The 13,507-nt window shown below is 35.6% G+C and overlaps 1 protein-coding gene across 23 annotated transcripts in view; it reads left to right on the top strand.

Annotated features, from left to right (window-relative positions):
* The window catches only part of MEF2A (myocyte enhancer factor 2A), a 152,721-nt gene that overhangs the window by 20,443 nt on the left and 118,771 nt on the right, over positions 1-13,507 (top strand). For 15 of the 23 annotated variants that reach the window (XM_055277081.2, XM_055277077.2, XM_063640022.1 and 12 more), the window contains exon 2: positions 11,680-11,762. The exons of the other annotated variants lie outside the window; for them this stretch is intronic. The gene's annotated coding sequence lies outside the window, so the exon portion shown is untranslated. The remainder of the gene's footprint in view (positions 1-11,679; positions 11,763-13,507) is intronic. 23 annotated transcript variants of the gene reach the window in all.

Genomic DNA, 13,507 nt, shown 5'->3' with positions numbered 1-13,507 from the left:
CAGTGGGATTTTTGTCTCAAACTATAAAACTTGGAGAGGTTTTATAGTTTAGCTTTTATTTAAGTCTGCAGTTCATTTTGAGTTAATTTTTGTGAATGTTATGATGTAATGTCAAGGTTCAAGTATCATTTGTTGATAAGGTTTTTCTTTTCCCCTTGAATTACCTTGACATCTTTGTTGAAGATCAAATGACCGTATTCGTGTAGATTTATTTCTGGATTCTCTGTTATGTTCCATTGATGTATGTTTTTTGTTATTACAGGAGCACACTGTATTAAATAATCTTAAAATCAGGTAGTGTAAATCCTTCAACTTTTTTTTTTTAAATTATACTTTAAGTTCTGGGGTACATGTGCAGAACGTGGTGGTTTGTTACATAGGTATATATGTGCCATGGTGGTTTGCTGCACCCATCAACCCATCATCTGCATTAGGTATTTCTCCTAATGCTATCCCTCCCCTCATCCCCCACGCCGTGACAGGCCCCGGTGTGTGATGTTCCCCTCCCTGTGTCCATGTATTCTTATTGTTCAGCTCCCACTTATGAGTGAGAACATGTGGTGTTTGGTTTTCTGCTCTTGTGTTAGTTTGCTGAGAATGATGGTTTCCAGCTTCATCCATGTCCCTGCAAAGGACATGAACTCATCCTTTTTTTATGGCTGCCTTTGTTTCTTTTAAAAATTGTTTTGGCTGTATTATAAATTTTTAATTTTTTTGTCAATCTTACAAAAATGCTTTCTGAGATTTTGACTGAGATTGTGTTGAAACTATAGATCAATTTAGGGAGAATCAGTATCACAACAGTATTAACTGAGTGTTCAGCTCCATGAACATGGTATATAATTATTTTTGTAGGCCTTCCTTAATTTCTTTCAGCAGTGTTTTCTAGTATTCAGAATGTTAGTCTTGCACATGTTAAATTTGTCTTTAAATATTTTCTGCTTTTGAAACTAATATATTTTTACAAAACTTAATTTTACATTTTCATTACAAATATGTAGAAATACAGTTGATGTTTAATAGTGATCTTGTATCCTATACCCTTGCAAACTCCACTTCTTAGTTCCAGTTACTTTATTGCAGTTTTTTTTGTTTTTTACTGTGTGTGGTGTGTGTGAATAGAACCTGTTTTAATTCTTCCTTTCCAATCTGGATGCCTTTTCTTTTTCTTACGTTATTCCACTGCTTAGGACCTTCAGTAAAATAGCAATTAAAAATGGTGAGAGTGGACATTCTTGTTTTGTTCCAGTCTTAGAGGGGGAAATTAGTCTTTTACCATTAAGTATGATCTTAGCTGTAGGTTTTCCGAGGATGCTCTTTATAGGTTGAGGAAGTTGCCTTCTTTTTTAGTTTGCTGAGATTTTTGTTTTGTTTTGTTTTGTTTTGTTTTGTTTTGTTTGAGACAGGGTCTCCTCTGTTGCCCAGGCTCTTGTACAGTGGCACCATCATGGCTCACTGCAGCCTCGACTGCCTGGGCTCAAGCAATCCTCCTGCCTCAGCCTCCTAAGTATTTGGGACCACAGGCATGTGCCACCACACTCAGCTAATTTTTTTTTTCCTTTTCTTTTTTTTTTTTTGGGGAGGGAGTCTCACTGTTGCCCAGGCTGGAGTGCAGTGGCACGATCTTGGCTCACTGCAACCTCTGCTTCCTGGGTTCAAGCAATTCTCATGCCTCAGCCTCCTGAGTAGCTGGGACTACAGGCGCACACTGCCATGCCCAGCTAATTTTTGTTTCATATTTTAGTAGACTTGGGGTTTCACCCTGTTGCCCAGGCTGGTCTCGAACTCCTGAGCTCAGGCAATCTGGCCGCCTCAGCCTCCCAAAGTGCTAGGATTACAGGTGTGAGCCACTGCACCTGGCCTTAATTTTTGTATTTTTTTGTAGAGATGGGGTTTCATTATGTTGCCCAGGCTGTTCTCAAACCCTGGCCTCAGGCAGTCTTCTTGCCTCAGCCTCCCAAAGTGCTGGGGTTATAGCCATGAGCCACTGCACCTGGCCAGTTTGCTGAGTTGTTTTTTTTTTTTAAATTTCTTCCTGAATGGGTGTTTTGTTATTTCTCTATGTCTATTGGAATTAATCACATGTTTTTTTTTTGGCATGTTAATGTAGTGAATTACATTGATTTTTGGATACTGAACCACCCTTGTATTCCTGAGACAAACCCCATCTGTACTGATATTTTCTTTACATATTTTGCTGGGTTTGACCTGCTAATATTTTGTTAAGAATGTTTGCATCTATACCCAAGTGACACTGGTATGTAGTTTCTTTTACTTGTGGTCCTCTTGCCTCATTTTGGTATCAGGGTTATTTATACTGGCCTCCTTAAATATGTTAGAAAGTGTGTCCTCTCCTTCCGTTTCCTAAAGAGATTGTGTACAGCTGATATTAAATCTTTAGATGATTGAAGAATTCACCAGTGAAACCATCTTGGTTTGGAGTTTTCTTTGTGGAAAGCTTTTAAATTATAAATTTAGTTTATTCGATACAGAATTATTTAGACATTTCTTTCTGTGTCAGTTTTGATAATCTGTATGTTCTAAGAAATTTTGTCTACTTAAGTTGTCAGTTTTATTGGCATAAAATCACCCTTAGTGTACTTTTAATGTTTGCAGCATTTGTAGTGATGTCCTTTCTTTTATTTCTGATGTTGGTAATTTGTGTCTTTTTTCTTGATCAGCCTAACTAGAAGTTCTTTTCAAATAACCAACTTTACTTTAATTGATTTTATCTAGTTTGTCCCACATCTCTTTTACCATTTTCTACTTTTATTATTCCCTTACCTCTACTTTTAGTTTAATATGCACCTTTTTTCTAGTGTCTTAGGGTGGAAGTTTGGAATGCTGTTAAACCATTATCTTTTCTTCTAAAATATGCACTTAAAAGCTGTAAATTTCCAAGTACGTATCTTTAGCTTTACCCTATATAATCTAATCATGTTTTTGCCATTTAGTTCAATGTATTTTTAAAATTTTAAATGATTTATTTGATCCATGAGTTACTTAGAAATCTTAATATCCAAATGTTTGGAAAATGTCCCAAAATAGAAAATGTCCCCCCCCCCCGCAAAAAAAAAATGTCCTTTTTGTAACTGATCTTTTAATTCTTTTGTGGTCAGAAAACAGTTTCTATGTCATTTCAGTTCTTATAAATTCATGTGTCTTGTTTTATGGTCCAGCATATGTTCTTTGTTGTTAATTGTACCAAGACACATGTATATTTTCATGTTTGTTCTTATGTGGTTGGTTGTAGTATTCAGTTAAACCAAGGTGGTTTATAGTGTTGTTCAGGTCTTACATATCTTCACTGATTTTCTGTCTACTCATTTTACCAGTTAGTGTGAAGGAAGTATTTAAATCTCCAGCTGTAATTGTAGATATCTATTTCTCCGTTTAGTTCTGTCAGTTTTTGCTTTATGTGTTTTGGAACTCTATCATTGGCTGCATAAATGTTTAGAATTATTTTGTAGTTTTGATAATTTGAGACTGTAAGCATTATGAAACGTATTCCTTCTAAAATCTTCTTTGTCTGATATTAATATAGGCACTGCTGCTTTTAGGATTAGTGTTTATATGATATATCCTTTTCTGTTTTATGTTTCCTGTCTGTGTTAATTTAAAGTGATATCTCATAGACAACATACATATAGTTGGGTCTTGTTTTTTTACTTAATCTGACAATCTCTACTTTTAAAGTATGAGAGTCTCTACTGTTTAATTGAGGTTTGTAGACCATATATATTTACTGTAATTATCGGTATAGTTAGATTTAAGTGTACCATCTTGCCATCTTTGTTTTCTACTTGTCCTACCTATTTTGTGCTTGCTTTTCCTCTTTTTATACCTTTTTTGGATTACATATTTTTAAAATGTGCATTCCATTTAATCTACTTTCTTGGTTCATTAGTTTTATTTTATGTATTTGGTAGTTGCTGTAGGGTTTTACAACATGAATCTTGAACTTACCACAATCTACCTTCATCACTTTAGAAATAATGTAAGATCCTTACTGTAGTGCACTTCCAGTTTCCTTCCTTTCATTCTTTTTGCTATTGTCATTGATTTTATTCTACATATGTTATTAGTGTACATTATTACTACTTTTGCTTTAGACAATCAAATATCTTCTTAAAACTTAAATGTCTTATAATTTGTCACGTTTACCATTTGTTACACTTTCTTTGTGTAGAACTAGGTTTCTATCTGCTCTTTTAAAAAATTTAATAGACTATATCTTAGAGCAGTTTTAGGTTTACAGAAAAATTGAACAGAAAGTACAGAGTTCATATATACTACCCCAGTCCCACCCTTTGCAGGTTCCCTCTTGTATTGGTGTGGTACATTTGTTACAATTGAGAGCTGATACATTATTCTTAGCTGAGTCCATAGTTCACATTAGGGCTCACTCTGATGTACAGTTCTGCTACCATTTTTCTACTTCTTAAAACTCTTCCTTCAGTGTTTCTTGGATTGCAGGCCTCCTGGTAACAGATCATCTCAGCTTTTGTTTGTTTGAAATGTCTTTATTTCCCCTTTATCAGTGAAGAATATTTCTGCTTTATATAGATTTTAGCTTGCAGTTTTTTTTTTTTTGTCCTTTCTAGCACTTTACAGGTGTAATTCCTTTGTTTTAAACTTGTTGCATTACATTTGACAAGGAGTCTGGTAATTCTTATCTTTGTTCCTCTGTGTGTAATGTGTCTTTCCACTTCTTTGGCTTCTTGTAAGATTTTCTCTATATGACTGGATTTCTATTATGTGCATTGGTATGGTTTCTTTGTGCTTAATCTTCTTTATGTATGTTGAGTTTCTTGAATATGTGTGTTCAGTTTTCCTCAAATTTGGAAAATTTTTTGGCCCTATTTCTTCATGTATTTTTTGTTTCTCTTTCCTTCTGCAATTCCAATTACATTATTTTTAGATTGCCCTTGATATTCTCACAGGTTCTTGATAATCTGTTTTTGTTTTGTTTTGCTGTTTTTGATGGTTTTACATCTTCAATTTTGTGATCTTCTTTTCTGCAGTTTAATCTACTGTTAATTCCATCCAGTTCCTTTTTTGAGATACTGCATTTTTTATGTTTAGAAGATGCATTTTATTCTTTTAAAAATCATTTTCTTTTTTATTCCTTTAAAAAAATCCTTTAATATATTTATAATATTTTGAAGTTTATGCCTTTAAAGACACCCTGTCTTGCTTCTGGGCTTCTTTGTTTTATCGGATTTCCCCCCTAGCGGTGTGGGTCACACATTTCTTCATTTTCTTACGTTTAGTAAGTTTTGATTGACTCCTGGACATTCATCACACTGTTGGCTGGATTTTTTTGATTTCTTCTCAAGAGATTTTAATTTTGTTTTGGCAGACTGATAAATTTCTTGCAGACGTGTATGAACCTTTTGAGCTTGCTTTTAAACTTTGTTCTGGCAGATCTAGTGTAGCCTTTACTGTAGGACTAGGTTAGCACTTGGTGGTGCTGCTGCTGCATTTTCTACTGATTGCCCAGGTTTCTCTGGGTGGAACTTGAACATTCTGCAGTCTTATGTAATCTTTGGGATCTTTTTTTTTTTATTATACTGCTTCCTGATCATTGTTCTTTGCCTGGCCTTGTGAATTTCACTTTATTCATGCACACATTCAATGAAAAACTATAGAGCTGTGTTGTTACATGTGGTAGCCATTAGCCATATGTGGCTCGTGAGTGTTTGAATTATGGTTATTCTGAATTTAAATGTGCTGTATGTGCAAAACACACTGTGTTAGTCTGTTTGCATTGCTATAAGGGAATAACTTAGACTGGATAATTTATAAAGAAAAGAGGCTTATTTTGACTCATAGTTCTGCAGACATACAAGAAGCAAGCATACTGCTGGCGTCTGCTTCCAGATGAGTGTGTCAGGAATGTTACAGTCATGATGGAAGGGAAAAGGGGAGCAAGCTTGTCACATGGTAAGAGGGGAAGCAAGAGAGAGGCAGCAAGAGAGAGTGGGTTGGGGGAGGTACTACACTCTTGAACAACCAGATCTTGTGTGAACTCAGAGTGAGAACTCATTACCAAGAGGAGGGCTCCATGTCATTCATGAGAGATCTGCCCCCATGGCCCAAACACCTCTCACCAAGTCCCACCTCCAACATTAGGGATTACATTTCAACATGAGATATGGGTGGGGACAAATATCCAAATCATATCACACACACTGAATGTTAGGGATGTAGGTTGGAAAAACATATATGAAAATCTCACTTTTTAAATGTCAGTTACATCCTGAAGTGATAATATTATGAGTGTATTGGGTGGTATACATTGTATTAAAATTAATTTCACCTTCTTTTTACTTTACAGTGTAGTTACTAGAAAATTAAAAATTACATTTTAGGTTCATAATATGTTTCTTTTGGGCAGTGCTGCTCTAGAATCCCTCTGCAGATTTCAGGAGCACTTTCTCTCCTGAGTACCATCTTTTTTGCTAATCTGTCCCACAAATTCCCACTACCTCAGACTTCCTGAATTTTTATCTGTCTCTTGTACTCTGTGAGTCCTCCATATTCTTCTTGGCTTCCCTTTTCTGCACTGTTGTCCTGACTGTGCATCCAAGCATTTGTAGAGACACTTTTCCTTTTTCCAGGCCTCACAGTGCTGGGCTGCTCATTGTCTGATGTTTTAAAATTGTAGTTTTATATATTTTATCAGTTTTCTAGTTTAGTTCAATGGGAGAGCATGTCCGATACCAGTTACTACATCATGCCTGGTAGCAAATATCTTAAGGCATGAGGAATTGGGTGCCCATATGAGTTCACCCTTACTTGGAATTAAAAATACCCTTTGCAACTAATCCTAAATTTTGATTACAAGTGAAATTCATAATTTTGTGAGTTTCATTTTGGATTGACTTTGGAACTGTTTTCATATAGAAACTTTTGTTTTCTTTGACACTGCATTATGCTCAGTACAGAAGCATCCAGTGAAATTTTGATAGTTTTCAAATGTAGGGTAGTTCAAATTGTTTGAACACTGGTTGAACTCATTTCATTTAACCATTCCTACTAGTATGGAAAATTGGAAGCTGAGTAAGTTGTACCATGGTATAAAACATGATATTCAACATTTAAATGTCCTTGATAATGCTTCAAAGGTCTTGTTTCTTTCAGGACTACCTTCTATTAAAAAAGATGTTTTGTTTTTAATCACCTATTTGAGATAGGAAAAAAACAAATTATATTTTTTTGTACTCTTTCATATACCACTCACCACAGGATACTTTGCCTTTGGTCACCAAAACGTGTGTGAGGGTTTCCCACTTACCAAGTAGTTCTCCAGTGGACACCAGCTGGATTTCCTATAATTCAGTTCAATTCTGATACTATCTACCTGGAGATGGCATCAGGTCCTACAGGTTGAGGGCTCAGCCTGAGAAGACTGGCCCACTTCAGATGCCAATCGCAAGTCCCTGGTTGTGATCAGTACTTCTGATCAATTGGCTATAAATCAGGGGTTCTCACTACCCCTTCTTCTGGTTTAATTTGCTAGAGCAGCTCACAGAACTCAGAGAAGCACTTTACTTATGTTTACCCATTTATTATGAAGGATATAGATGAATGACCAGATGGAAGAGATGCATAGGGCAAGGTATATAGAAAGGGGCACAGAGCTTCCATCCTCTATCTGGTTGTGCTACCATCCAGGAACCTCCACGTGTTCAGCAATCTGGAAGCACTCCAGACCCTGTCCTTTCTTTTTTTTTTTGAAGGGTTTGTTACCTAGGCATGATTGATTACATACATCATTGACCGTTGGTAGTCAACTCAACCTTCAGTCTCTCTCCCCTCCCCAGAGGTTGGGAGTTGGGGCTGAAAACATCAACCCTCTATTCATGCCTAGGTCTTTCTGATGACCAGCACACATATTGAAGCTACCTAGGGCCCCCTAGTCACTAGTCATTTCACTGGCATGCAAGAGACACTTGCCACTCCAGCAGAAACCAAATATGTATTTCTTATTACATCACATTATTTCTATCTGTGTGATTTGTGTGATATTGTATAATTTTTAGTTCTGGTAATTGTCATATAAAAACTCTAAATATATTTTAAAAGGTATTATGAAATTATCAGTAATTGTAACTACTTCACAGCAGGTGTCTACATGTTCATGGGCTCTCTCATATATAGGTATTGATGTACAATGTATATCTGAACCTGCTGAAATGTACTGGTCCTCTGAGACTGAGATTTGCTTTGCTGTCTTGAATCTATTGCTATAGTAGGCATTCATTTTTTTTCCACCTCTTTATTCAACAAAAGCATTTACTGAATTGTGGTTATGTGTAGCAGTTAAAAGCATTCCTGGATTCTCATCCTGGCTTCAGCACTTTACTGGCTGAATACCTTGGGAAGTTGCTTCTTTAGTATTTGCGTTCCCTCTTGAGAATAGTAATGGGGTAATAATGAGGTTGTTGTTGGCATTACATCAGGTAATGACATGTGAAGCAATTAGTATGCTGATTAGCATATGATAAATACTCAAGTATTACTGCTGCTCTTGAAGTTGTTGTTTTTACGTTAGGCTTTCCCTGGATGCATTGTCTATAGTTTTAATCTCCTTCCTCTGGCAGTACTTCCTTCCCTGCTTAATTTTTTTTTTCTCATTAAGGACTTTTCCACCAACCTACCACCTATATTATATATTCCCTATTCACCTTGTACTATAGGTCTCCCCACTAGAATGTAAGCTCTGTGAAGTCAGGAATAGTGATAGGGATTGATTCCTAGCACCTAGAAAAGTGCCTGGAGAATATGTTGGATGCTTAGTAAAAATTTTCCAAATGAATTATATTGAATCCTGGGCCAGATACTGACTAGATATTGGGGATATAAAAAGAACAAAGTACAAAGTTCCTTCTTTTAAAAACGCGTATGGTATAATAGAAGAGACTCATACTTGTACAACTAACTACAGTAATTTTACCCCCTGGGAGTGATGGTGGTAGTTAAGGTGTACTGAAGATGGCGTCACAGAACGCGTCATTCAAGTGTACATTTGATCTATATAAGAGACAAAGGGGAAAGTTATTTCCAGGTGGAGGTAAAAACAAAGTTAAAGAGCTTAACAGTTTTAGCAGTGGCTTGTTGTCTAGGTTAACAGTGTATGTCAACGGGTAGTCGAGGGAGATAGGGATAGCAATTAGAGGTCCAGGCTGTCTCCCTTTTAGATGGACGGAATCAATGGGATTTGAAGGTTCAGTATATGAAATTTGATGATAACTGACTCAGCACTAACATTCTAGTTTAGTTTTTTTTTTTTTTTTTTGAAAGAGCGTGTCTCATTATAGATTATGGTAAAGGAACTATAAAAACTTGATTTTTTACAATATTGTCTTTTAGAAACTACTTGAAAACTAGGTACAACATACATCATCAATAACAGTACATTTATATAATTGAGGAATGCATTTTGAGATGAGAATATGTACTGTGATGTGTAACTATCAAATTTGTGTTTAATCACTTGTTTGCCATAGGCCAAATAGCTAAATTTTGGCTTTACTTTGAATTATTGTATTTTAGAAGTTGGTAATGCAACTAAATTTGAGGAATTTTTTTCTGCATTTTAGTACAATTAGATTAAAAGCTGAAATTGGTGTTTTAAAGTAAGCTCCTTTTACCTTTGCAAAAAAAAAAAAGCCTTGTTTATGTGTTTTTATGTCTTTTAAAGTTTGGGTTTTTAATACTTAATTTGTTAATATAAAAAGAATACTTGGCAGTTTGTGTTTTTCCTGCCCCCAGAGAAGGTGTCCGTTTCCAAATAGAAACTAAATCAGTGTCATAATAATACTGCTGAATCAGATTCAAAACATTGGTGTTTCTGTGGATAAATTATCATTTTCATTTGATGAAATGGTACTTGGGGATTGGTTGAATCACCTGATCATGCAATTCTAAATTATTGTGTTAGCATTGTAATTGATCTTGGCCAGTAGGAGTGAGGAGAGAGATAGCTTTCCTTTTTCTACCTGAATGTCCTGCTCTATCTTCAAGAATGTAGCAGGTCTGGATTATTCTTTGTGCACCTAATCCATTGAGCAGTGTTCACTAGTTGTTGCGGGAAGTCAGGGACCCCAAACGGAGGGACTGGCTGAAGCCATGGCAGAAGAACGTAGATTGTGAAGATTTCATGGACATTTATTAGTTCCCCAAATTAATTAATAATTTCTTATGCCTGTCTTTAATCTCTTAATCCTCTCAGCTAAGGGGGATGTATATCGCCTCAGGACCCTGTAATAATTGCATTAACTGCACAAACTGTACAGCATGTGTGTTTGAGCAATATGAAATGTGGGCACCTTGAAAAAAAGAACAGGATAACAGCAATGTTTAGGAAACAAGAGAGATAACCTTAAACTCTGACCTCTGGTGAGCCGGGCAGAACAGAGCCATATTTCTCTTCTTTCAAAAGCAAATGGGAGAAATGTCGCTGAATTCTTTCTCTCAGCATGGAACATCCCTGAGAAAGAGAATGCGCCCCTGGGGGTGGGTCTCTGAACTGTTCCCCCTGGGCGTGGTCGTCTCTTGTGGTTGAGACTGCAGAGGTGAAATAGACTCCAGTCTCCCATATCGCTCCCAGGCTTATTAGGAAGAGGAAATTCCCGCCTAATAAATTTTGGTCAGACTGGTTGATCTCAAACCCTGTCTCCTGATAAGATGTTATCAATGACAATGGTGCCTGAAACTTCATTAGCAATTGTAATTTCGCCCTGGTCTTGTGGTCCTGTGATCTCGTGATCTCGCCCTGCCTCCACTTGCCTTGTGATATTCTATTACCTTGTAAAGTACTTGATGTCTGTGACCCACACCTATTCGCACACTCCCTCCCCTTTTGAAACTCCCTAATAAAAACTTGCTGGTTTCTGTGGCTTGTGGGGCATCACGGAACCTACCGACAAGTGATGTCTCCCCCAGACGCCCAGCTTTAAAATTTCTCTCTTTTGTACTCTGTCCCTTTATTTCTCAAGCTGGCCGACGCTTAAGGAAAATAGAAAAGAACCTATGCGAATATCGGGGCAGATTCCCCGATAACTTCTGTTCCTTTATTAATGTGAATTATAGACAGCCATCAGTCTTCTATTCATTTTTGTCATTTTGTGTTAATTTCACTTTTCCCTTTAAAAGATAGCTAGCTGGTGAAAATTACAAGTATACACATTGTATTGAAATACAGGTATATTTTATGGTGATAACAATTATTTCACAATTTTCTTGATGAAAACAATATGGTGGACATTTTAAACTATTTAAAACAAGTTTCGTTTATTGAAACTAGTAAGTTCAGTAGGCTATACGCACAGTACAGATAAATATAAAGCATAACATATGATACAGAGGATAGGAAAATGGGACCTAGGAAACCAATTTTTGAATCTCACGATGCAAAGAATATTACTGAACATTTTGAGTAATACTTCCTGAAGAAAAAGGATTTGTAACAGTAGAAATACTCAGTTGGCTAACGTTTTGTTTTATTCCAAATAAATGACTTTTTAAAATTTAATTTTCATTTAACAGTATTTGTGGAGCTTTCTGCTAGGAATGGTGTTGAGTGCTAGAATTTTGTATAATTAAATGTATATTTAATTCAGTTTTGGAGTCAAGAACAATAACGCATCTCAAATTTTTTTCTTTTTTAAGGAAATTGCATTTTGTGAAAAAAGAACAAGAATTTTCTGCAAGGATCATATCTAAGTGCACTTTTTGCTGATACTTCATTTCTAGTAAGACATTTTTTCTTTTCTGTGTTAAGTAAATACAATGGAAATGTATTTTAAAAATCAGGCTGTTCTTGTGAGATTGAATGGCAGTTATTTTAGAGGTTTTCTTGGGGGTGAGGGGGCGCTTAATTTAGACCAGTTAAGGAAATTTGTAAAATTCAGTTGAAATGCATAATATTGTGTAGTGGCAGTTTCTCTTATATTTTGTCTGACGCTGCTGAAATCACCTCATATTTTTTCATCTTTCACACTTCTTCCATATTCTCGATCAGTTAACCTCTATTTGAAGAAAGAAGAAAAAAAAATTAGGTAGTTGGTAGTTACTGAGACAGTTAATTAGGATGAAGGGAGAGTTGGGGGACATGAGTTACATGAGCTGAGGAAAGATTTTCAAGTGAAAGATGACATGGACAGGTCTAGCATATCTCATGAAGCATGGGAAAGGTCAAATAGAAAAAGCAAATTTTAGGAGATCTTTTAAAAATGTGGACATTTTTAATGACTTTGAATTTACTGCCTTAATGGGTTCATATTTGCAAAGCTCAGGAGGGGATTATTTTGATTAAAAAAATTACATTGGCCTAGGTTAACATTCACAGTATCTCAGTAAGATGTGTAGTCCTCAAAAGTTTTCAGATGTGTAGTCCTGAAAAGTTTTCATGAGTGAAACCTTACCTGAATTCCACCTTCTACTTAAAATGGAAAAGAAGTGAATTATATTAATGCTAGAATATTTTAAAATAAGTAATTTTGAAAAATGTTAGAGGATATTCTTCAGTGTGTTATAATAAGTTAACATTAGCATTTTAAATATTAGATATCATTGATCCAGGCTGATGATTATGTCAGTAAAGATCTTGGAAAAGGTATCTTAAAAATTTTTATTTTGCCCATTTCAGGAATACTTTTGCTACTTAACATAGGTCTAAATTTTTTTTCTTGAATAAATAGTAGAAAGAAGTCACATTTTACAAACTTACAAAAATGAGTTCTTTGTTAAAGTATGATATTCTGACATTAGTTTCATATGGCTATATATTTTTCTTGTTATAACTTGACTGAAGAACAGCCCATTTAATGATTGATAATCTTTAGTTTAGGAGACTAGGAGAAAAAGGCCTGTTTATCCAACTGATGCAAAGTACCTTCAGTTTAAAACTTGTGTATGTGTAGGTGGGATGGGAATAGTAGAGTTTAATTCTCATTTTAAAATATAAACCTTGGTTAGTCTTCTGTAAATCTGTTTCTTTTTCTCATCATTGCAGTTGGCCCTCTCTACCCATAGGTTCCTCATCTGTGGATCAACCAACTGTGGATTAAAAAATACCCTATACTTCGAAACAATAAAAAATAATATACCAATAGAAAATTTTACATTGTATTAGATATTATAAATATTCTAGAGATGATTCAAAATATAGGAGGATTTGTGTAGGTTGTATGCAAATACCGCACCATTTTTATATAAGAGACTTGAGTGTCCTAGGATTTTGGTATCCATGGGGGATTCTGGAAGCAATTTCCCACTCCACAGATACTAAGCAAGGATTTTACTTAGATTTCTCACCTGTTTGTTTTGTTCATTAACTGCTGGAAACAGTGATATGAGCTAAAGCAGTCATGCACTTAGCTGAGAACTCTGTACTTTCTCTGAACCTCAGTAACGGCTGTGGGTATAACTTCAGATGTTATATTTTGAGTCATGTTTAAATTTTAGGGAATTCTCTATGCTGCTTCCTCTACTAGTC

This window comes from Symphalangus syndactylus, chromosome 5, assembly GCF_028878055.3.
Source record: "Symphalangus syndactylus isolate Jambi chromosome 5, NHGRI_mSymSyn1-v2.1_pri, whole genome shotgun sequence".
NCBI classification, from domain to species: domain Eukaryota; kingdom Metazoa; phylum Chordata; class Mammalia; order Primates; family Hylobatidae; genus Symphalangus; species Symphalangus syndactylus.
The sequence above is the reverse complement of the archived record's forward strand: the minus strand, read 5'-3'. Positions and strand labels throughout refer to the sequence as shown.